General features: G+C 40.2%; 1 protein-coding gene across 6 annotated transcripts in view; it reads right to left on the bottom strand.

The window, feature by feature from the left end:
- osbpl6 (oxysterol binding protein-like 6) overlaps positions 1 to 23904 on the bottom strand; it is a 161961-nt gene extending 138057 nt beyond the window's left edge. For 4 of the 6 annotated variants that reach the window (XM_073047130.1, XM_073047129.1, XM_073047128.1 and 1 more), the window contains exon 1: positions 23721 to 23904. The gene's annotated coding sequence lies outside the window, so the exon portion shown is untranslated. Of the gene's footprint in view, positions 1 to 23685 lie in introns of all 6 variants that reach the window. The other 2 variants (XM_073047127.1, XM_073047126.1) reach the window with 2 other exon arrangements.
- Between the last annotated feature and the right edge of the window lie 327 nt (positions 23905 to 24231).

A 24231-nucleotide genomic window follows, 5' to 3' on the forward strand; every position in this document is an offset into this window, starting at 1 on the left:
TTATGTTTTATAACTCCAGGAGCAAGCACAGGAGCCCTGGAAAATGAGTCTGATTCATTTTACTTTAGTGAGGCACTCAGTGATGATGTGGTGGTGAAATGATGTTTGCCATTCATGTACTTCGTACATATAACTCAAGAATGAATTATATAAACCACAAAGAATACTTAAGCAAATGACATATTTACAATATTACTGAAATATTAAATAGGCTACAGTTTTGTCTGGGAGAAGGTTCAGCTCACTGCACCTGCTTTATCAGTGCTCAGGATGCTGTATAAAACAAAGGGTTGTTTAATTTGGGTTAGTTCGAACAGACATACTGACTCTTAAGTTGCTTGGTTCAAGGAAGCTTGCAGAACAAATGTATAATATTATTTAGTATATCAATTACAATGATGTTTTTATAGTTGAAAAGTATTATGTGCTCAAGGAATTTAGCTTCAGAGCATTAATGGTAGGTAGCCGATGTTCAGCTCACTTCTCAGCGAGGTTTACCTGACTCTGCATAGAACGAAGGGTGCAACTAACAGCCTCCTGGATCGGCTGCAGTGATGTCGAATGTCATGGCTGCAGACTCACATTTGTGAATTTCAGTTCTGAATGTTATAGATAGATAGATACTTTATTGATCCCAAAGGAAAGTACATTGTCACAGTAGCATTACAAGTGCACAGATATAAATATTAAGAAGAGAAGTAGAAAGAATAAAAAATAAGTTACCACAAACAGTTTAACAGGAGGGAATTATCACTTCCCCAGCTATAAGTTGACTCATTATACAGCCTAATGGCCGAGGGTTAAGAATGATCTCATGTAGTGCTCTTTGGAGCAGTGCAGTTGTCTTATTTGCTTATTTTAATTGGTTCCATGATTTGTTTCTTCCCCCTGCACATTAGAAACATGGAAAACCTACAGCACAATACAGGCCCTTCAGCCCACAAAGCTGTGCCGAACATGTCCTTACCTTAGAAATTACCTAGGGTTACTCATAGCCCTCTATTTTCCTAAGCTCCATGTACCTATCCAGGAGTCTCTTAAAAGACCCTATTATATCCACCTCCACCACCAGCAGCACATTCCACACACTCGCCACTCTCTGCGTAAAAAAAAACTTACCCCTGACATCTCCTATGTACCTACTTCCAAGCACCTTAAAACTGTGTCCTCTCATGTTAGCCATTTCAGCCCTGGGAAAAAGCCTCTGACTATCCACATGATCAATGCCTCTCATCATCTTATACACCTCCATCACATCACCTCTTATCCTCCGCCACTCCAAAAAGAAAAGGCCGAGTTTACTCAACCTATTCTCATAAGGCATGCTCCCCAATCCAGGCAACATCTTTGTAAATCTCCTCTGCACCCTTTCTATAGTTTCCACATCCTTCCTGTAGTGAGGCGACCAGAACTGAGCACAGTCCTCCAAGTGGGGTATGACCAGGGTCCTATATAGCTGCAACATTACCTCTCGGTTCCTAAACTCAATTCCACGATTGATGAAGGCCAATGCACCATGCATCTTCTTAACCACAGAGTCAACCTGCGCAGCAGCTTTGAGCGTCCCATGGACTCGGCCCCCAAGATCCCTCTGATCCTCCACACTGCCAAGAGTCTTACCATTAATGCTATATTCTGCCATCATATTTGACCTTCCAAAATGAACCACCTCACACATTTGGGTTGAACTCCATCTGCCACTTCTCAGCCCAGTTTTGCATCCTATCAATGTCCCATTGTAACCTCTGACAGCCCTCCACACTAGCCACAACACCCCCAACCTTTGTGTCATCAGCAAATTTATTAACCCATCCCTCCACTTCCCCATCCAGATCATTTATAACAATCATGAAGAGAAGGGGTCCCAGAACAGTTCCCTGAGACACCCCACTGGTGACCGACCTCCATGCAGAATAGGACTCGTCTGCAACCACTCTTTGCCTTCTGTGGGCAAGCCAGTTCTGAACCCACAAAGCAATGTCCCCTTGGATCCCATGCCTTTTTAGTTTCTCAATAAGCCTTGCATGGGGTAACTTAACAAATGCCTTGCTGAAATCCATATACACTACATCTACTGCTCTTCCTTCATCAATGTGTCTCGTCACATACTCAAAAAATTCAATCAGGCCCATAAGGCATGACCTGCTTTTGACAAAGCCATGCTGACAATTCCTAATCATATTATGTCTCTCCAAATATTCATAAATCCTGCCTCTCAGGATCTTCTCCATCAACTTACTAACTACTGAAGTAAGACTCACTGGTCTATAATTTCCTGGGCTATCCCTACTTCCTTCCTTGAATAAGGGAACAACATTCGCAACCCTCTAATCCTCCGGAACCTCTCCCGTCCTCATTGATGATGCAAAGATCATTGCCAGAGGCTCAGCAATCTCCTCCCTCGCCTCCCACAGTAGCCTGGGGAACATCTCATCCGGTCCTGGTGACTTAACCAACTTGATGCTTTCCAAAAGCTCCAGCACATCCTCTTTCTTAATATCTGGATACTCAAGCTTTTTAGTCCACTGCAAGTCATCCCTACAATCACCAAGATCCTTTTCCGTAGTGAATACTGAAGCAAAGTATTCATTAAGTATGTCTGCTATCTCCTCCGGTTCCATACACATTTTTCCACTGTCACACTTGATTGGTCCCATTCTCTCACATCTTACCCTCTTGCTCTTCACATACTTGTAGAATGCCTTGGGGTTTTCCTTAATCCTGCCCGTCAAGGCCTTCTCATGGCCCCTTCTGGCTCTCCTAATTTCTTTCTTAAACTCCTTCCTGCTAGCCTTATAATATTCTAGATCTCTATCATTACCTAGTTTTTTGAACCTTTCGTAAGCTTTTCTTTTCTTCTTGGCTAGATTTACAACGGTCTTTGTACACCACGGTTCCTGTACCCTACCATCTTTTCCCTGTCTCATTGGAATGTACCTATGCAGAACTCCACACAAAATATCCTCTGAACATTTGCCACATTTCTTCTGTACATTTCTCTGAGAACATCTGTCCCCAATTTATGCTTCCAAGTTCCTGCTTGATAGCTTCATATTTCCCCTTACTCCAATTAAACGCTTTCCTAACTTGTCTGTTCCTATCCCTCTCCAATGCTATGGTAAAGGAGATAGAATTGTAATCACTATCTCCAAAATGCTCTCCCACTGAGAGACCTGACACCTGACCAGGTTCATTTCCAAAAACCAGATCAAGTACAGCCTCTCCTCTTGTAGGCTTACCTACACACTATGTCAAGAAACCTTCCTGAACACACCTAACAAACTCCATCCCATCTAAACCCCTTGATCTAAGGAGATGCCAAATGATATTTGGTGCTTCTTTATTTTAATGAGTTCTTTTGGGTTTCTTTGTTTTGTCGCTGCCTGTTAGAAGATGAATCTCGTGGTTGTATATAGTATATTTACTTTGATAATAAATGTACTTTGAGCTTTGAAGAACTATGCCTCCAAAATGCTTTTAGACTGTTTGTGGTGAAAGAACATCTGAGGAAATATCATATATGTGTGAAGTCACTCAAGTGGTAGAAAAAGGGTAGAAATGTAGGGAGCAGTTCAGGCTCAATTGAGGAACATCAGGAAGAACGATAAGAAGAGAGGGATGAATTGAATCCACTCCTCTGTCTTCAGTTTCTGCAACAGACAACTAGCTCATCTGTATCATGGCATGTCTTTTCAGTTTATAGGAATTGTACCTGTGTTTTGGAAATCCTTTGAATTTAAGAAATGTTTTGTGTTTTAGCAACAGTTTGCAATTGGGAAATAAATGTTTGCGATAGAAATCCTCTGCGAGTTTTAAATTTATTTTAAGAATGTGTGGATTCAAGCATTTATAACTGTATTTAAATGAGCTCTGTTTTAAACTACTTTGTGAGCTGGAAGTATCTTCTGCTTGGCACAGAGGAGGGACCCACAGCTCAAATAGTGGGCACTGGGTTGGCAGCTAAAACTCCCCACAGAGCATATACAGGGAAGTACCTGTAGCCTTTGCAGATTGGGAAATACAGTATTATCTCTCTTTAGTGAGAGGATTTGTTGTTATTTGTATCCGATAGGGCTCAAGATCTTTCTTTGAATTTAGAACCTCAACGGCCAGCAAACCCAATACCATCACAATCTGTGATGCTCTTGGGTCAAGAATTTAAAGAAATTTACAAAATAATTTTCATAATGTATTCAAATAACAATCTTTGTCAACAAGATACTGTATATTTCATCAACAGAACCACCAATTTGGTCTTTAAATAGTACTAATAAAGAGGTATCCTGGAAAAATACTCTGAACTTTCAAACAGTGCCAGGAACTTTTACCTTTAATTTCCAAAAGACCAGTTCGATGCAGCTATCCCAAAAAAAGAGTGTTTTCCAATTAGCATATTTAAATTCAAAAGTGTGATTCACTATATGTGACCAATTCTGTTTCTGAACTTTGTGATGACAAAGATGAAGGAAAATTTTTACGACCGCTCCAGTTTCTAGTACCATTTAACATCCAGTCCTGCATTTCTGCAAATTTTTATATCCATCTTATTGAAGCAATTCACTTTTCCCCCTGCAGAAAGTTTGCAGATTATTTTGCAGCCTATTCATTTAAGGGAATCTTCATCTAATCTAGGAATGTGCATTTATCCCAGATGCTCAGTGTATGCATTATCCTTTCTCCACCGGGACAGAACAAGAACTGGCTTCCCAATCCTTACATTCCCCCGCACTAGCCTCTGCAATCAATTAATTATCCTTCACACACTGGAACTGGAGGAAGTTGGTTCCATTACCAGACACATATTCCCCTCCTTTTTCACATTTCATAAGGATGGCACCTTTCACAACTCCTCTGCTCTTCTGTCTCAGCCTACCGCTCCCTGTCAAATAGTGGTTTCCATTGCAACTGCAGGAGATGCAACACTTGTACTTTTACCTTCCCACCATCCAGGGATCCAAACACTCTTTCCAGGTGAAGTACCTATTTGCTTGCATTTCTTCCAATGTACTGCTTGAGGGCTCACAATGTGGCCCGCTGTATACTGAAGAAACCAATGGTGACAGTTCCTGGAGCACCTTTGCTCAGTCCACAAGGTTGACTGAGCTTCCAATTGCCTCCTGCTTTAATTCACCATCACACTCTGACCTCTCTGTCTATGCCTGTGCACTGTTACAATGAGGCTCAATGCAAGCTCAAGCAACAACACCTTGTTCTTCCAGTCTGGGCACTTTGCATCCTTCTGGATTCAAAATCAAATTCTCCAACTTTAGTTAACCTGGCTCTTTTTGGCCATCTATACAAAAACAATTTGTGCCTGCTATCATTTTTTTCTTTACCTCTCAATCAGAGAAATTCCCTTTTCCCCCCCCCCATCAATCTCCCTCCTTAGTTTTGCTGCTACAGAAGTTAGCTTGGTCCTCTCTTCCTCAAGTCTGATGAAATGTCACCCATCTAGAAATGTTTCTTTCCGCATATGTTGTCCGACCTGCCGAGCTTTTCAAAGTTTGTTTTTCGTTCATGTTTCCAGAACCGTTTTTTTCTTGATTTTCATGTGAAGTATTTACAGTGGCATCCTTGCATTAAGCCAGTTTCGGTATCTTTCCCCACACCCACTGTCTACCATTGTAGCTGCACTTGCTCCCTTTAGTCCTTGAAGTTAGCCTTTCATAAAATTATGCAACTGCCATTTAGTTATTTCTGAATGCTGAATCATAATCATTCTTTACTGAAAGCATTATGTGCCAGTAACTTGCATATTATTCAGATCATCTTCGAGTACTAGGTCAAGATCAGTGTGCCTTCATCAGCTTCTCAACTGCACAAAACAATTAGGTAACTATCCATTACATTTACTAACTTTGACTTTGGATCATTTTTGAGTGCCATTTATATTCGATTAATTTGTATTTCACTTTGCTGCTTCTGTCTGCTCTAACAGTTCAATCTCGCCGTCTTCCTATTATGATCTAGAATCTGTAGTTTTCAGTGCTCTTACATTTTTTTATATTCAAATAACCAACCAGAAGCTCTCCACTTCCTACATGCTTAATTTTAACCTTCCAGGTACCTCTAAATTTACAGAGTTACCTGAATGCTTGTCTGTTTATCTGTATCATGTATTCATGTTTCCTTTATGCTTTTGATATACATCACAGTTCTTGCAATTCCAGTCATGGCATCTGGTAATTGTTTCAAACCAAGCATATTGTCGCACTTTCTCCACTCCGAACTTTTTTACAAAGAAAGCACAGTGGCAGCGGGTGACCTTTTTCTAAATTAAGACAACTGGAGCAGAAAGTTTAACTGAGATTGCTACTTTAAGAATGTGAAACTGCAAGGCTAATTTCAAACAGTATTTGCACAGCTGGGAAGTCACACTTGCACCTGCAGTTCATCGATTCTAGTATTGCATGCATGGTTAGTCTTATTGTATGGCAACAGCTGTTGCACAGTTTTATTGAATTAATGGACAGGACCAAATCCCAAGCTATTCTTTGTAAATAAAAATCAAAGTTATCGTGCTATTTGCCTTAAAAATCATTCTATTATGCAAATTCAAATTTGCTCCTAGTGCACATTTTAATTTCAAAGAGGGCTTTAATTTGGATGATTTTAATAAGCCTTTGACTAGGTCATGCAGCACCAAGCATTGTTCCATTCTATCAGGATAGGAAGGAAGCAGCACTGCTCGAATCACTTCAGAACAAGATGCTTCATTTGAGAAAACATGATTCAGAACTAAATTACCACCATAATATAAATCAGAGAAGAATAATACAAATCATTGTACCTAACAACAGCTGCATAGGAAGGGTGGGTGGAATCACAAAGGGTGGGAAGAGATAAATGGGGAGGTTTCAAAGAGCAGGTTTGCCAACAATGTTCCTTTCCTCATTCTAATTTGATATCTTATTCAAAACATGTAAATTAATTTTTAAGGCAAAAGACTAAAATGAATTTGAACAGGCAGAGAGGGTGCATGCAGTTCGAAGTGAAAGTCCTCAGGTTGCCCTGAAATAAAAGGAGATTGTTCGCAGCATTCAGTGACAATACACTGAGAGGATGCTGATGGTTAAGGGATTAAACAGGTTATTCAAAAGTGGGTGAGAAGGTAGGAGGAAGTAAGGGGCAGTGTGAACGTAACAAATTAATTTTGAATAATGTTTTCTGAAATGAAGCATTTCAAGAGATTTACAATACAAGCTTCTCCTCACAAATCCTTTCTAAACGGAACAATGCCTTGTGATGCTTGGTCAGTCAAAGATTTAAAAACGTGTCCAAACTAGAGGCCTCTTTGAAACTGAAATGTGCAGACTGAGCAAATTTCAACGTATAAAAAGCTGAGAATAGGAAATAAGCAAAAAGGACTCAGAGAGATGAGAAGAAGATGTTCAAACTACAAGCTACCATTTGTATCAGGCCAGCCAAATACTTAACGCAAGGTCTTTGCAGGGGGTCAGGTTAATTATTAACAGATGCAGATTTACCACAAAATTACAAAGAAGTATGGCAGAAATTCACTGACAGTGCTCTCTCAGTAGTTCCTTTCCAAACCACTCAAAACTGCATACCTAAAGCAGGGGTTCCCAATCTGTTTATGACATGCACCCCTACCATCAACTGAGGGGTCTGTGGACCCCAGGTTAGGAACACCTGACCTAAAGGGACAAGCCAAAAAAAGAGAGCTGAGCAACAAAGGATCCATCATCCATTCAAGAACTCTGGGAGAACGAAACAATGGATTGTTTGACTGTCACGGCTCCAGGACACATCTGCACCAAGAGAATCTCACATCTAATGATCAGGGTTCTTACGTGTAACTGAGACACAACACTGCTCCAACAGTCCAAATTTCTATTTTCCTATTTCACTATAGCCAATTCTTGCCACAATACCCAACTCCTCTGAACCAGACTTCCAGCACTTTCAAGTACTGAAACCATAAGAGATAGGAGCAGAACTAGGCCATTTGGCCCATCGAAACTGTTTTGTCACTCCATCATGGCTGACTTATTATCCCTCTCAATCTCATTCTCCTGCCTTCTCCCCATAACCTTTGATGTCTTTACTAAGCAAGGACCTATCAATGTCTGCTTTTAAAATACTCAATGATTTGGCCTCCACAGCCGTCTGTGGCAATGAATTCCACACATTCATCGCACTCTAGCTAAAGAGATTTGTCCTGAAGCATCATCCTTCTATTTTGAGGGTGTGCTCTCTGATCCTAGACTCTACCACTACTGGAAACATCTCTCCATATCCACTCTATCAAGTCCTTACACCATTCGATAGGCTTCAATTATGTCACCTCTCATTCTTCTGAATGCTAGTGAATACAGGCAGAGAGCCATCAAACTTCCTTCATATGACAAGCCGTTCAATCCTGGAATCATTTTTGTGAAACTTCTTTCAACCCTCTCCAACGTCAGCCCATGCTTTCTTAGGTAAGGGTTCCAAAACTGCTCACAATACTTCAAGTGAAGCCTCACCAATGCTTTATAAAGTCTCAACATTACATCCTTGCTTTTATATACTACTCCTCTTGAAATGAATACTAACATTGCATTTGCCTTCCTCACCACAGACTCAACCTGTAAATTAACCTTTATGGAATCCTAAAGAAGGACTCCCAAGTCCCTTTGTGGCTCAGAATTTTGAATTTTCTCTCCATTTATAAAAAAATCTACCCTTTTATTTCTTCAGCCAAAGTTCATGACCAGACTTCCCAACACTGTATTCCATCTGCCACTTCTTTGTCCATTCTCCTAATATGTCTAACACCTTCTGTATCCTCTCTAATTCCTAAAAACTACCTGCCCCCCACCTATCTTTATATCATCCACAACTTTGCAGCAAAGCAATCAATTCTATCATCCAAATCATTGACATATAATGTAAAAAGAAGCGGTCCCAACACAGATAGTTCCTCTGCATTTCACTTTCCCCCATTACTACCTCTCCAGCATCGTTTTCCAGTGGTCCACTCTTACCTTTCTTTTACACTTTATGTACCTAAAGAAACTTCCGGTATACAGCCCAGTCCATCACGTCTAAAGCCCCACCATTGAGAACATCTAGGCAGAGCGCTGTCACAGGAAAGCAGCATTCATCTTCAAGGACCACCCCACCCCACCATCCAGGCCATGCTCTCCTCTCGCTGCTGCATCAGGAAGGAGGCACACGGGCCTCAGGACCCACACCCCCAGGTTCAGGGACAGTTATTACCCCTCAACCAGAGGGGAAAATCAGGGGTGGCACAGTTGCGCAGTGGTTAGCACATCGTTTTACAGCACCAGTGAGCCGGGACCAATTCCAGCCGCTGTCTGGAAGAGTTTATATGTTCTCCCTGTGCCCACGCCGGTTTCCTCTGGGTGCTCTGGTTTTCTCCCACGTTTCAAAGATGTGTGGGTTAACAGGTTCATTGGTCACCTGGGTGTAACTGGAAGGCACGGGTTCGTTGGGCTGGAATGACCCATTACAGTGCTGTATCTCAAAATAAATAAAAATAAACTTCTCTCACCCCATCACTGAACTGATCCCACAACCTATTGATTCACTTTCATCTCATGTTTTTGATATTTATTGTTTTTTTTTCCATTTTGTATTTGCAGTTTGTTGCCTTTTGCATACTGATTGTCTGTCATGTGTGCAGTTTTTCATTGATTCTATTGTGGTTCCTTGTATTTACCGTGAACACCCGCAACAAAAATGAATGTCAGGTAGTATACGATGACATATTTGTACTTTGATAATAAATTTACTTTGAACTTTGAAATTGCCCCTTAATGAAAACCATACTGACTTCAGCTTATTTTATCATGCGCCTCCAATAAGCCAAAACTCCATCCCTAATAATGGACTCTAACATCTTCCCAAACATGACAGTGCCTCTGTTTCCTCAGGAGTCAGTGGAGATTCACCACATCATCAAAAACCTTGGCAAACTTCTATAGATGTGTGGTGGCAAGACCTGTTATGGGAACACAAAGGCACAGAGGAAAATCCTACAAAAGGTAGTGAATTCAGCCCAGTATAGCACGGGTAAAACCCTCCCAGCCATTGAGTACATCTACATGAAACATTGTCGGAGGAAAGAAGCATCGATCGTCAGAGATCCTCACACCCAGGCCATGCTCTCTTCTCACTGCTGCCGTCCAGCTGAAGGTACAGGTGGCTCAGGACTCACACCACCATGTTGCAGAACAGTTACTACCCCTCAACTATCAGGCTCTTGAAGAAAAGGGGATAACTACACTCATTTTAGGACTGTTTTATCTTGTTATTTCATGTTCGTTATATATTGCTATTAATTTATTATCTGCATTTGAGGTTTGTTTGCAGTTTACAATACCCGATTTACAGTTTACAATTCAGTTTAGTTACGGTCCTATAGACTTGCTAAGTATGCCTGCAGTAAAAGAACCTCAGGGTTTTAAGTGGTGATATTATGTACCCTGATACAGTAATAAATATTACTTTGAACTTTTGAAGTACTTTTTGAACACTGAAGGCAGGCTAATTGGCTTACAATCTCCTTTTTTTTTAACCTCCCTCCCTTCTTAAAGAATGGAGTGAGATCTGCAATTTTCAAATCTGAGTTGATGTTGAAGGGGAGAGGTTTGGTTGAGCCAAAGAGCATAGCCTCCCTCTCACTGCAATTAATTGTGGCTCCCAACAACAGTTCAAGCTGGTCACTGAACTGTGGACCGATCGTGGATGGTCTAAGTGGTTCCTATACAGGACGGTAGATGATCAGGTCAGGCAGGCTTATGCTATTCACCAATAGCATGCCAACTGCCCTCATCTAAAGGCATATAGAACATAGAACAATACAGCACAGGGACAGGTTCTTCAGCCCACATTGTTGTGCCGAACCAGCAAGAAAGTACATTTTTAAAAACTCAAAAACTAATTCCTCCTACCGAAACAATGTCCATATCCCTCCACCTTCCTCATATTCATATGCTTATCTAAACATCTCTTCAAAGTCTCCAATGTAACTCCCTCTACCACCCCGTCAAGCAACACATTCTAAGCATTCACCACTCTCTGATTTTAAAAAAAACTTACCCCTCACATCCCCTTTGAACCTAGCCCCTCTCACCTTCAATGCATGCCCTCTGATATTAGATAGACATTTCTACCCTGGGGAAAAGATACTCCCTGTCAACTCTGTCTATGCCTCTGGAGTTCAGACATCATGAATACTAAAAAAGTGGCAGAGCTAACAGGCCTGCTGCCTCAGAGAGCCAGAGGCAAATTCTCCATGACCATGTGGCTTTCTGCTAGTCCTCTGGTTTCTTGCCACATCCTAAAGATGTCAGGTTGGCTGGTGAATTTGGCCACTATAAATTGTCCCTAGGTGTATAAGTGAACAGGAGGATCTGTGGGTTGGTGGGGAGTGGGGGGATTAATTAATGTGTAAAGTAGGATTAGTGTAAATGGGTATTTGATGGACAGAGCCAGTTCAGTAGATCTGGGGCCTTTTTATTCTGCATTTCTCCAGGACTTTTTATTGTAACTACTGGAAATACCATAACATTTAATAGTTTTATTAAATGCAATCAAAATTATCATTCATGTTCTAGAGCAGGAGTTCCCAACTTGGGGTCCACAGACCCCCCGTTTAATGGTATTAGTCCGTGGCATAAAAAGGATTGGGAACCCCTGTTCTAGAGAAAATGTGAATGAACTTAAGGACCCAACCATGTAAAATGATGGAAATGCAAAAGAAATAACCTTGTGAATCTGAACCAAATGTGACAATTAATCATATGGATGCCTAGAATTAGAAAAAATATTTAAGATTCCATTGCATTTGCCATATATGAATGTGAATTGTTGCTAAAGATTTCACTAATTAGTTTAATTAATGCTGAAATGATTCTTATTTCCCAGACATGAGGAACCTCATAAGGTAATTTATTTTTCTGTATTAACATCTGTTCCTGCAGCACAGAATTAAGTGCCAATTCTCTGTACAAAATGATACGCAATTTGGTTGACTCACTTTCCAATGAGTTTCCAAAAACCTTTCACATTCTATCATGAACATTTACCTGATATTCTGAAGAACTTTGATATTTCCCCCATATTCTGACATAGATAGAAAATTGGTTGGCAGACAGGAAACAATGAGTAGGGATTAACGGGTCCCCTTTCAGAATGGCAGGCAGTGATTAGTGGGGTACCGCAGCAATTTAAATTATATATTAATGATTTAGATGATGTGATTAAAGGTAACATTAGCAAATTTGCAAATGACACAAAGATGGGTGGTAGTGTGAAATGTAGGGAGGATGTTATGAGAATGCAGGGTGACTTGGACAGGTTGGATGAGTGGGCAGATGCATGGCAGATGCAGTTTAATGTGGATAAATGTGAGGTTATCCACTTTGGTTGCAAGAACAGGAAGGCAGATTACTATCTGAATGGTGTCAAGTTAGGAAAAGGGGAAGTACAACGAGATCTAGGTGTCCTTGTTCATCAGTCACTGAAAGTAAGCATGCAGGTACAGCAGGCAGTGAAGAAAGCTAATGGCATGTTGGCCTTCATAACAAGGGGAGTTGAGTATAGGAGCAAAGAGGTCTGCAGTTGTACAGGGCCCTGGTGAGACCACACCTGGAGTATTGTGTTCAGTTTTGGTCTCCAAATTTGAGGAAGGATGTTCTTGCTATTGAGGGAGTGCAGCATAGAATCACAAGGTTAATTCCTGGGATGGCAGGACTGTCATATGTTGAAAGATTGGAGCAACTGGGCTTGGATACACTGGAATTTAAAAGGATGAGAGGGGATCTGATTGAAACATATAAGATTATTAAGGGATTGGACATGCTAGAGGCAGGAAACATGTTCCCGATGTTGGGGGGAGTCCAGAACCAGAGGCCACAGTTTAAGAATAAGGGGTAGGCCATTTAGATCGGAGTTGAGGTTGTGGATCTGTGGAATTCGCGCCTCAGAAGGCAGTGGAGGCCAATTCTCTGGATGGTTTCAAGAAAGAGTTAGATAGGGCTCTTAAAGATAGCAGGGTCAAGGGATATGGGGAGAAGGCAGGAACGGTGTACTGATTTTGGATGATCAGCCATGATCACAGTGAATGGCGGTGCTGGTTCGAAGGGCCGAATGGCCTACTCCTGCACCTTTTGTCTATTCTCTACTGCAGTCTGACCAAGTTTGTAACCTCCATTCTTGTTTATTATCTTGGATTTCTCCCTTTCAAAGTGCCTGACTACATTGCAGGACACAAAACATACCAATATCTTACATACACTTACCAAAACAAACTGCAATTAATGCTCCATAGCTGGTTTCACCAAATTAACCATCAATATTGCTAGTTCACTCCATTAGGCTGTGTCTTGTGGTCAAGTTATTTAGTTAATATTCTCAGTTCATTTCATTTGTGTAGGTTTAATTATTTCAAGTTTGTTCAAATAACACCTGCTAAGTACTGTACTTAAATTATGAGTACTAGGAAAGGGGAAAATCAAAATGCACATCAAAAGAGATGAACTATGTAATTATATGGAAACTGTCTACTAAAAGGATTGAATGAAGATACTGTAACAGTAAGTAGATGCTATGCCACACTAGAACCTGACTAACAGAATAGCAAGTCATTCTTTCGCCCTCACCAGTCAACATTATACTCATACCCCATTCAAACATCCACTTTTCTCTTCTCAAATCCTTCACATTTCTCCCCACCCCCTACCAAACACAAGCATTTTGTAAAGGCTCATTTGAAATACATACAACTTTAGAATGAAAACTTGTACAGAAACGACAAGTGTGATTCTAATGGCTTGATGAATTTAGCCAAAGTAAAAGAAAATGTAATACGCTTCAGTTTTTGAAAATACTAAGTGGGACAAAAAGTAATCAAGAATTCAAGGGAAGTTATATTTTTGGTACATTAGAATCTGAGGTATAACACGTAGAATGTCAAGACGTGAATACTATTTGATACACATCTTTCATGAAAAAACTACAAGAGAATTTCTGTATTTATAGATTTTGTGATTTCTTCCTATAAATTCTGATTTTATAAGGAATCAATTCTTTCTAGGTTTTCTCAACCATATCCAGATCCTCTAGTTTGTACCTCCAGCCTAAGAGGTAACTTACAGTGCTTGCTCCCATATGCAGCCATTAATACTCATTTTAATACTAGAGTGGAACAGTAGCGTAACGGTTGGCATATCACTTTACAGTGTCAGTGATCCAGGTTCCCTGTCTTGCTGTCTGTGAGTTTGTATGTTCTTCCCATGATTGTGTGGGTTTCCTACAGGTACTCTGCTTTCCTGCCACATTCCAAAGACATCAGGGTAGGGGTAGTAAACTGTGGGCATGCTGGGTTGGAAGTGCTCAGCATACCCTTGGACTGTGTTGGTCGTTGACACAAACGATGCATTTCACTGATGGTTTCGATCCACACGTGACAAATAAAACTCTTTAAATCTCCTTAATTAAGTAATTGTTACATATAGTGCTCTGGTTGATAATACCTTTCTCCCTCTTATTCCTGCTCCATTCGTGCGTGATAACTGAGACATCATTTGCAGTAGGGCAGTTACAACCTTAAAAAATCTGTAGTCCTGAATTTTACTTCAATGCTGTTCAAAATGCAACTCTTATCATTCACTCGCCCAGTTATCACTGAGACTTTGGGATAAGATTAAACCTTTAGGCCTTTTATCTTTATTCCAATATTCTTCTCCATTTCCTGTAAATAATTTACCGAAACAGAGATCCACCTTTGGTGGCACACCATAACCAGCTCTAGGTTGGCTGGAGTAGCAGGTCGGGAAGATGGCTCAGTTGCTCTGCTTTCGAGTGTTATGTCCTCCGGTGGAGTGGAGGGAAAGGAGCATCTGGGAAGGAGTTCCACATTTTCCCAGCAAAATTCTCATTTGGTGTGAACATTGCAAGGTGCCACCTCACCAGGTGTCACTGCCAAGTCAGTGGGAGATACAAAGCCTAAAGCAGCCCCAGAGAACCACGACGATTCCAACAACCACCTTTCAGGCCCTGATCAAGAGCACGGCTGATAAAGTCTAACATTGTGTGAGTCAAAAGCATGACATTATCCGATGGGTGCGAGGTGGCCACCACCTCTGGCCCTCCCCACCCAGTCTGGTGGTGAGATGGAGTTGTTAATCTATAAATGACCATTGTCCACAAAGACTCTTCAGCTGGAGAGAACTTCACCAGAAAGCCAGCTTCTAGATTCCACTTAAATGAGCAAGCCTACTTTAGTTGACAGACAAAAGGCCTGGCAAAAGATTACAGCACAGTTACTTCTGCCCTAAATGAGACCAACCAGCAGCCCAAACCAGGGACGGAAACCCAGGCCTGTGCAGAATTGAAGCACTGTCATTGTAAGTACTCTATCAAGTCAATCTTTAACATTCACGTAACATCAGCTTAAGGAAGTCATTCAGTTTGAACAGAATAATCTCCTTCTGATTCAATCATCCTTGTTGCCAGAGGCTGTCACACTCTCTCCCTGCATGGATGAATGGAAGATCCTGATTGCCCAACAATTGTTGACCACCCTAGATAGAAGGAGCTTGAAATAATATTAATTTCACTCTCAAATGTACCAAGTCATCAAGGTTGATGCCCAGATTAAATGCAGAGCAATTCCATGCATTCACATACATATCATGGAACCAAACAAATGAAACAGAAATATAAAAATCTGCAGAAAGACTCAGTTTTTCCAATGAAACACAACTTGCATGATGCGTGTAATCAGGGGGATAATATCAAAACTACAAAATAATTTATTGCAATTCCAAAGTAAACTTTGCATGAGACTTTACTACAAGCATTAAAAATAACTTAAACTTTACCTTGCACCTTTAACATAGTATTAAAAAAAATCCAAGACAGAATCAGTGAGAAAACTTGAATATGAAAAAGACATTCAGCCCATCTAATCAGTACCAACAATTGATCAGCATAATCAGGGATGTTCTTCTAACCTTTCAGATTTATTAATTTTTCATAATGCAGCTGTCACCAACAAGGCTGATATCTTTAATTGTGCTTAGAAAGAAGATGATGTGCCAGTTCTCGAATAAGTGCAATTCTTCTGGGAAGAATCTCCAGGGAGATTCAGAACCAACTACAATTACTGATACATTTCCACGTCAATATAGCCTGCAACATGGCAGGATGCTGTAGACGGTGTTGTTCTCATACACCTGAAGCCTCTGATCTTAGTGATAGAGTTTACAAATTCGGGAGATTTTTTTCAGAGTAGGCTAGACAAGCAATTACAGTACATGTTGTAAATAGTGCATGTCGTAGCCACTCTGCACTGGCAGTGGATGGAAAGACAGTTTAAAGTGGTACACAGGGTGCCAATTATACAGTGCATTTTGTCTTTAATAGCAATGAGCTTCTTCAGTGTTATTGGATCAGCATGCACTCAGGAGAGGGGAAAGTAATCCATCACATTCTATACTGTGTCTTATGAATGATGAACAGGCTTTGCAGTGTCAGGAGATGAGTCACTCGCCACAGAATTCCTACCCTCTTACTGGATTTGTCACTGCCTGGAACTTGTGTGGCACAATGCTATCAGCCATTTATCAGCTCCACACCAAACGCTGTCTAGGTCCTACTGCATGTGGGAACAGGCTGCTAGGTTAGCTGAGAACTTGTGAGGCAAACAGAACACTGTGTCGTCATCATCAAAGGTCACCCCACCTCCCCATTTGTAAAGCAAGTCACCAGGGAAGCAGCTAAAAATAGCTCAGCCCAGGACCTTGCCCCGAGGAACTCTGCAGTGATGTCCTGGAGTAAAGATAATCGACCTCTGACAAACACAACCATCTGTATGCAAAATGTTGTGTGCAAGATGATGCAAGGCAGAGACTGATTGGATGGCCAGAGACTTTATCCAAAGGCAGCAATAGTTAATACAAGGGAGTATAACTTTAAGATGCTAGGAGAAGAGTATGAGAGGATATCAGAGGAAGTGTTTTTTTACACAGAGAGTGGCAGGTGCAGGTGCCAGAGGTGGTGATAAAGGCAGTCACATTAGGAGCATTTGAGAGACTCTTAGATAGGCATATCAATGAAAGAAAAATGGAGGGCTGTTCGTAGGAGGGAAGGGTTAGATTGGTTTTGGGAGTATGTTAAGGGGTCAGCAGAACATTTTGGGCTGAAGGGCCTGTATTGTGCTGTAGTGTTCCAAGGTCCAATATATAACTAAACTAATCAAGTCATTTCACTGTTGTCTTTTGATTTCAGTTTCAACAGAGCTCCTTGATACAAACTTGGTCAAACGTGACCTTGATATCAAGTCCAGTCACTTACAGGTCTGGAGTTCAGCTCTTTAATCCATATTTTGCACGACAGTGCAATGAGGTCTGGAATGAAGTGATCCACTGGACAACTGGGGCAATGGTGAGATTGCCTTGTGCAGGAAGGCACAGAGTCGACTGTACTTCCTTAGAAGGTTGGCGTCATTCAATGTCTGCAGTGAGATGCTGAAGATGTTCTATAGGTCAGTTGTTGAGAGCGCCCTCTTCTTTGTGGTGGCGTGTTGGGGAGGAAGCATTAAGAAGAAGGACGCCTCACGTCTTAATAAGCTGATAAGGAAGGCGGGCTCTGTCGTGGGCAAAGTACTGGAGAGTTTAACATCGGTAGCTGAGCGAAGGGCGCTGAGTAGGCTACGGTCAATTATGGAAAACCCTGAACATCCTCTACATAGCACCATCCAGAGACAGAGAAGCAGTTTCAGCGACAGGTTACTGTCGATGCAATGCTCCTCAGACAGGATGAAGAGGTCAATACTCCCCAATGCCATTAGGCTTTACAATTCAACTGCCAGGACCTAAGAACTTTTTTTTTTTTTTAAAGCTATTATTAATGCTTTTTGAGTTAGTGATTTAGATGCATATCATATTATTACTGAGTTAAGTATTGTATGTAATGAGTTTTTGCTACAACAAGTGTATGGGACATTGGAAAAAATGTTGAATTTCCCCATGGGGATGAATAAAGTATCTATCTATCTATCTATCTATCTATCTATCACTGGTGGGGAAGGTCCTCTTTTTGTTGCTGCCCATGGCTCCCTCCAGCACTTTAACGACTGACAATCAAAGGAAAATTGACTGGGCAATACACTTCCTTTACAGACAATTTCCACTTATTGAAACGACACCAGTAGAGCAAGACAGGAGCAAGGTAGGAGATCTGGTTGAGTGATGTAGCAACAATAGTATTGCTCAATACCAGTAAAACTAAAGTATTGTTGACTTCAGGAAGGGAAAGGAAGGAGAACATGATTGATGGATTGGAGGTAGAAGGGTCAGCAGCATTAAATTCTTGGACATTAATATATGAATGACATGTCCTGGGCTGAGCACATAGATGTTATCACAAAGAAGTGTCAATGGCTCTATTTTCTTAGGAGGTTAAAGTGGTTTGGCATGTTACCGACACACACGCTAACACTATAAAATTACCGTTATAGCTTTTCAAATGCACAGAAATGTAAGAAACTGCAGAGATTAGTGTAGTCAGCCCAATCCACCATGGACACATCCCTCCCCGCTAAAAGTATCCACCGACAATCATCAAAGATTCCCACCATTCAGGCCACACCACCTTCTCACAGCTATCATCGGGCAGGGGTACAGAAACCTGAAGTCCCACACAACCAGGTTCAAGAACAGCTACTTCCATTCAACCATGCCGTTCCTGAACCAGACTGCACAACCACAATCACTACCTCAGTATAATAACACTGCAAGCACTTTGCTCTACAATACTTTGTTTTTTTTAAATTCTCATTATGTTCTTCCTTAAATAATTTGCAGTTGTTTTTTTCTTGAGAAAGCCTTGTCTCTAATGCTACGTATCTGTGATGCTTGCTGCTGCAAGTTGCATATGTGGTCACATGTACTTGTGCATACAACTCCAGCTTTTATTACTAATAACAGAAGAATTTGGGGCCCATAGTTTTTGTGGTGCATACTACTGCCAGCCATTTCTTGGGGCATGTGGAATGAAATGAATTGTTTAAAGACAGGCTTCCTGATGTTGGATGCCTCAGGAGAAAGCAAGCAGATTATCCACTCTATTTACTAAACATGTTTTAGCTTATATATCTTCATAATACAGATGATTCATAAACAGATGTGTACACTACAAATCACTATCCTTTCCTTGTCTTTTATTAATGCAATTCCTCCTTAAAATGCAATTTAAACATCCCCCTGAAAAGGCCATGACGTATTGTGTCTACTCTTTATCTGCAAATCTGATCTTCATAAATGTTCAACAACAAGACAAAGCTCTTTCCAGGCCCCTAACAGCTTTTCCCACTGTGAGGCGTGCATCAATCAATCACATTTTTACCAATGTCTGCACAGCGAGAGTCAAATTAGAAACAACATTGCTCATTATCATATGGGTAAATGATTTTTTCTCTAATGTTAGATATTCTGAATGAGTGATGACTTTTCAGTGCAAGCTCTGCAATATATAAGTCTAGAAATTTTATTACATCTTCAGAGAAACGTGCATGGTAACAGTAGTGGTTAGCACAGCACTTTACAGTACAGACGGCCCGGGTTCAATTTCTGCTGCTGCCTGTAAGGAGCTTGTACCTTCTCTCCATGTCCAGGTGGGTTTCCTCCCACATTTCAAAGACATCTCGGCTGGTAGATTAATTGGTCATTGTAAATAGTCCCGTGGTTAGGCTAGGGTTAAATCAGGGGTTTGCAGGGTGGCGTTGCTCAGCAGGCCGGAAAGGCCTATTCCGCACTGTATCTCAATAAATAAATGCATTCTTTTAAAATATTTTCCTGGCCGAACCAAGCAGCAATAAATTGAAAATAAATCTGATCATTTCCTGAGATGAACTTGGTTAGAAGCTATCCAAAAGAAATTTGAGACTTATACAGATGCTCATACCATCATACTAGCAACGAAAAGGTCAGCACTGGGGACAGAGAGAAAGATTAGAAATATGCAATATTAATAAACAATTACCAAACAAACATTTTTAAAAGCAGATGCTGGAAAATAGAAGATGCTGAAAAACTCAGCAGATCAGCCAGCATCAATGGAAAGAGAGACAGTCAATGCTTCAGGTCACCCATTGTTCCTCTTTCTACAGATGGTGCCTAGTTTGCAGCTTTTCCAGTATATTCTGTTATTCTTAAGCCTCTCACTTTCCACATTTACCAAGGTGCTCTCTGACTGCTAACCACACCTCTGATATAATTTGAACTTTATTAATATTAAATATTAAACTTCTCAATTCTTACTTAGAATTTACTTTATATTTAACATCGGTAAACTTTCAAAATTGTTAATGCAAAGGAATTGCTCGAAAGTCAAGACTAAATATCACAAAATACAAGCAGCATTAAATTTACTTTGCAATTTTTAATATTGATATAATTTGCTTAGTGTTTGATGTCTTGTTTGTGCTTATGAAAGAGAAGGAACCATTGATCTGATTGAATGTCCTGCATCATGCAAATACCCATTGCATTGCACCTTTCACACCCCAAAATATCATCTCATATTATTTTCTTGCTATTATCTTGACTAGCTTAAACAAGCTATTAAAGTCTGATTTTCTTCATATTGATGTAGGGATTTGATACTTTTGTTTCTGAACTTGTCATTTTTTTGAAAAGGCTTTAAATGCTGACCTCAGACAATGTAATCAGAGACAGCCCATAACTTCATCAATGGTTGCTTTGACGCAGGTGAATTTGCAATCAGCAATTAAAGATCTGCATTAAAATGCATGAGAAACAGTCTTTCTAATAATCTAATAAAGTGAGAAATAGTGACTGTGGTTTCAAATGTTCAAGCCTGGAGATGCCAGAAACAGATGGGAGTGAAAATGAAACAATTTTAATACCTCAAGTTAGAAACTATGAAGAATTTAAAGGTATCAACAATCATCTTGAATGTTACAAGAACAATGAAGATTTGGAGGATACAATTGTCAAAAGCATTGTAGAAAGGCAGCCCATCATCTGCATTATCTGCGCTGATTTTGTTCATTTACAGTCAATCGTGACAGTGCACACTAAATTAATTTCTCCATTGATAACTATTAGGAACTAATACACAATTTTATAGTACTGTAGTAGTATTGGTAGTATTCTAATTTGTTCTGTATTTCATTCAAATATATAATTTGTTACTCTGTTAAATGGCAGTTTGTTTTAAATTAAAAGTAGCTTTCTTAACTATTTCCATGAATCTTCAGCAGCATAATTGGGCCAAAATGTACTGTGTCTCAATTAACTGGAATCCACTGCATATAGCACCTTTTACTTTAAGTCACAGAATGAGAGGTGGTAATTTTGGTCACTGTTGCCATGGCAGTTGCTGACCGTTTGTCCTGGTTCCTTATTACAAAAGTACACCAATTCTTCCCTTTGAAGAAATTAATCAAGTTATTTTTAAACACTGTTATTCAGTCTGCTTCCACCACCTTTCAGGCAGTACATTCCAAATCATGAACTGCTGTGCAACATTCTTCTCCAATTTCATTTCTGCTTTTCTGATGATTAGCCTAAACTCACATCCCCAGTAAAAATATCTGCCACTGCAAACCTTTGCTTCTTATCAAAACCTACCATTCTTTTGATAACCTCTATCAAATCTCCTCTTAACCTCTTTGGTCCAAGAACAATTCTGCCTGTCCTGTTGTCCCACCCAACTGCAAGAACCTCACACCAGGCATTATTCTAGTAGATCCCTCATGCAACCTTTCCAAAGCCTCAATATCCTTCCTAACAGTATGATGCATTGACTAGCAACCTAATCAGTATTTAGAATTTTTTAAACAAAACTCTTGGTTCAAGTACTCTAAACCAAGGATAGTTAAATGAAAAGAATTTTAATATGCTTTTTAGAATATTCACTCTCTTTTACTCACCTTGTCGCCTTTACAAGGACAGGTGTGTAAAAAGGGCCCGTAGGATCATTGGGGACCCAAGTCATCCCAACCACAATCTATTCCAGCTGCTACCATCCGGGAAGCGATACCGCAGCATAAAAGCTCCAGGACAGCTTCTTCCACCAGGCCATAAACTGATGAACTCACGCTGATTTGTGTGTCCTCTATATTACATTGACTGCTCTATTTATTATAAATTATTATAAATTACTATGATTGCACATGGAACATTTAGACGGAGACGTAACATAAAGATTTTTACCCCTCACGTATGTGGAGGATGTAAAAAATAAAGTCAATTCAATTCAATTATTTGTGAACATAAGCTCAAGGTTTTGCTCAGGACTCTGTTCAAATTGCAATACATTAATTTATCCTCATGATTTCCTTTCTACTGATTAAGCTTCTGCTATTTAAATGTTATTTACCGTATGTCTGTCCAGTTCACCAATCATTCCATTTCCCTTAAAGGTCAATTCAATATATTTCTGAGTTTTGTATAATTTGTAAAAATTTGCAACAAAATTCCTGTATACTCACGACCAAGTCATTAATATGTCGAAAAAAAGCAGAGAATCTGATAATGAATCCTTGGAGAATGTACAGTGTACAGATTTAGTAAATTTGCAATATCACAGCAGTAAATGAATTGTTGATGTATTTGGAGAATGCAGGCCCTGGATTACTTGTCAGAAGTGCCACTGTATACGATGACAGCAACAGCCAATGCATTTTGAGCTCTCTTTATGTTGCATTAACAAATTTGTGTCTTGAGTTTGCTGTAAAGAAATAATTAAATATTTATCCTTCTAATAATATTTTCTCTTTCCCCCACCCATATTATTTTTGCTAAGAAATCTATCATTATATTTTTGGCTTAGCTTCACAGCCCCCAAAAAATCATAATACTTGGACATTTTTTTAAATATGACATCACATGCCTCATCAAAGTGGCTGCTTAGCTAAAATTTCAAATAAATAACCATGGTGGGGGGAAAAAACTAGCTTAAACAGGAGAATAAATATACTCTGCTCTGAAAAAAAAATTTATTCGCAAGTATGAGTTCAATATCCCACTTTGCATAATATGGCCTCTGGATGTTTGATATTTGACTTTTCCTATCTTTCCAAGGGAAAGATACAAAATTATCAAAACAAGGTGTGCAGTTCATAAGATTCTTGATTAATTTAAATTCTCTCTCAGTTATCAAACCTGTAAAGCTGGCTTAATATATGATTAATGGTTCCACTTTTCACAGACTTTATACTGAGGTTTTGCCACTCGTGTTTAGAACGTTTTTAATTTGATTTAAATATCAGCATGATTCAATGAAAATATTTCAGTAGCTGGGTTTTACATCGTCACTGTGCACATACAGCTGTGTTTGCTTTGTCACGATACCAGCATCTTATCCTATAAAGAATTTCGTATTTAACCTGTCGTTACCGCATCTGCATTGCTGTGTCTGTCCTTTCTTAGTTTCGCTGTATCCAGCATTCCAGTTGCAATCTTCAGTAACCTTTACATTCACCTTGCTCTACAGCTTCACACAATGTAAACCGAAACTTTCCGGCATCTAATCAGCCTTTGCACCAGCCAAACAATAGACATCAAGTTTAGAATTACAGCGACTGACAATCAAATGCCATTTAACGGTGCAAGATAGGCCACACAGAGTACACGGGGGAAGCCTCAGCCGGCTCTGCCTCCATAACCGTCGCACACGTACCTACCACACACACCACGGCACGGATGGAGACTCACCCGATCAGCAGCACGCTTCAGCCGACCGTCGGGGTACATGAACCGGCTCCCGGTTGTTCTAGACTGACAGCACCTTCCAGTCGACGCACAGCCCCGTAGTATGGAGAAGCGTTGATGTGCTGCAATCCAACCATCTAGCTAGCCACCCACCCACTCACTCACTCACTCACTCCTCCCTGCAGTGAGACTGAGGGACTGGCAGCCGGCAGACAACACCGGACTGGAGTACAGATATCGGATCGGACTGAATTTTGGCTCCAGTACAGCGAAGTGGATTATTCTGGACTGGATTATAATACCAATGCCTTAATGATAAATAAGTCTTGCTGCCTTTGTCATTTGTTGGATTATCAGATTTACTGTTTTTGGTGGTTTTAAGCTGTTCACAGAAATCAAAATCTAAATGACAGAAATGTAATATTTTTATGTTTTGCCCACTGATTGTGTGTACCTTTATAAATCCACCAATTCCAAGTTATATTGCCCAATCCATCATCACCTAGTCAATATT

Source organism: Hemitrygon akajei, chromosome 5 (assembly GCF_048418815.1).
Source record: "Hemitrygon akajei chromosome 5, sHemAka1.3, whole genome shotgun sequence".
NCBI lineage: Eukaryota > Metazoa > Chordata > Chondrichthyes > Myliobatiformes > Dasyatidae > Hemitrygon > Hemitrygon akajei.